The sequence below is a fragment of the Herpailurus yagouaroundi genome, unplaced genomic scaffold (assembly GCF_014898765.1).
Source record: "Herpailurus yagouaroundi ecotype Mexico unplaced genomic scaffold, PumYag 29, whole genome shotgun sequence".
Taxonomy (NCBI): domain Eukaryota; kingdom Metazoa; phylum Chordata; class Mammalia; order Carnivora; family Felidae; genus Herpailurus; species Herpailurus yagouaroundi.
This window is the reverse complement of record NW_024412377.1, coordinates 58,802,026-58,804,335: the sequence shown is the minus strand read 5'-3', so window position 1 is coordinate 58,804,335 and position 2,310 is coordinate 58,802,026.

The window sequence follows — 2,310 nt, the reverse complement described above, 5'->3', positions numbered from 1 at the left end:
CCGGCGCCGCCCGCTGCTCCCGCCGCCGGCCTCTCACGCTGCCATGTGCGCCCGCAGCGGCGCGGTGCGGGCCCGGGTACGCGCCCGGCCGGCGGGGCAGAGCGAGCCAAGCGCAGCTGCCTCCTGCTCTCCTCCGCCGCGCGGCGCGCTGCGCCCTCCACGCCGCCGCCGCCTCCTCCTCTTCCTCCCCCAGGCCGGGCGCAGTCGCCCCTCTCCACTGAGCCGTTCTGCGCCCGCTCGCTTTGCGACTTCTGCCTCCGCCAGGTGCGGCTCGGGCGGTGCAGGTAACCGCGCTGCCCCGGAAACGGGAGGCGGAGCGCTGGGCGCCTGGGTTCCCGGGTCCCCTCCCCGCGCCCAGCGCTGTGAGGGCGGGTCCTAGGCCCCGAGACGCGCCCCCTCGTGGGACTGTCCGAACCGGTGGCCGCCCTTGCAAGGGGAAAGGCAGACAGCCCGTACCTGGGTCCGGGACAAGGACTGGAGCCCCAGGTGGTGGAGCAGGACCCGCTGTGCCTCTGCTTTTCAACGCTCCTGGCTCACTCCACCCCGTGTCCAGGCTCTTGGTACAGGTGGCCCCAAATCTTACAACTCCCCACTTCTCTGTTATGTAGCATCAGGAGTCAGGAAAGAAGTGGTTAAATGGAAACATTCTTGCGAATCAGGGAACATAAGTTTTCCAGGATCTCTGGTCCCTTCCCCCAACACACTCACCATCTGTCTCCCTCTCATTCCATTCTTCTCCCCGTGTTGTTTCACCATCCCCCCACCCCTGTATTTGCTAATGTAGCTAGCTCTCCTCAGGGTCCCTAAGATTAGGGGTACATACTATGAATCCCCTCCCCGGGGAGGACTTCCAAAGAGTGTCAGGGGAAACATTGTGTAAAGTAATATAATGATGGTGTTGTTAGCTGAATTGAGTACTTAGCCCTTCCCAAACTGTGGGCTAGCAGCCTCACATGGGGCTCTGTCCTGTGATACTTTGAGGTAGGTATGTTTTGGATTTGGGGGAAAATACAAGACAGCAAAACAAAGCTCCATTTTGAAAAAAAATTAGAAGAAACTTTAAAATCGTAATATTTCTTGAGAAATTGAAAGTATGTAATTAAATATAAAAAGGTGGCATGATTGGGTTAAGGATCAACTGGCTTGTCTGTGTTTCCTGAATGTATATTTTACCATTTTTGCCCTGGATATTTGGCAGGAAGCTGGCCTGGAGGACTGGAGCCCATTGCGGTGTATCCTCTTGTCTGAGCCCCACAGTCTCCCAGAGGAGCCAGCATCCTGTGCTCTCTGGGCCAGAGTGTGCTGAGCAAGGGAAGGAATCCCATGCTTTTGGCCTCATTTTCTCTTGATAAGTAAGACCCACCATGGCAGTTCCGTACCTCCCATGCAAAGTCAGTTACTTCCCTGAGGCTACACCTAGAGCTCAGTGTTTGGCCCTGCCTACCCTCCTTCATTCCATAGATGCCATGCACAGAAGTCCAGAATCATGGGTCTCAGACTGGCCCACAACACCCCTAAGTAGGAGTTCTTCATCCTTTTAAGGGGGATTCCCACAGCCCTCTTCACTTCCTCTACTGGGCCAAACTTTCACAATATAAAAACCTATTACTGATGAGAGCAATAGCTCAAAAGCGAAGCCAAAATGGCGCTAGGTGCTTCACACACACAATCTCATTTAGTCCTCACAACAACCCTTTGGAGTAGGGAATACTTATACCCATTTGTTATTGATGAGAAAACCGAGGCTCTAAAATGCTGTATTATTGGCCAGGGAAACAGAACTAATAAGTAGACTCAGGTCTGTTTGTCTTCGCCACTCAACCATTAACCTATACTTTCTTTCTTCTTTTAATTACTCTGTAACTCTTGGACCTACCCATGGTCTGGATCTGGAATATTATGGATACTGATGAATGCTTATCTCTGTTGATACTTGCTTCATAAAGATTTCGCTAAGAAACAAATTCTCTTCAGTCTGTTTGGGTCCCAAACCTGTCCTATTTTCTGCCTGTGTGACCTTGAATAACTTGCTTAACTAACGTCTCAAGTCTTAGGTCTGAAAAATATACAAATTTCATAGGGCTTTTTAAAAATTATTATTTGGGGCGCCTGGGTGGCGCAGTCGGTTCAAGCGTCCGACTTCAGCCAGGTCACGATCTCGCGGTCCGTGAGTTTGAGCCCCGCGTCAGGCTCTGGGCTGATGGCTCAGAGCCTGGAGCCTGTTTCCGATTCTGTGTCTCCCTCTCTCTCTGCCCCTCCCCCGTTCATGCTCTGTCTCTCTCTGTCCCAAAAATAAAAATAAATGTTGAA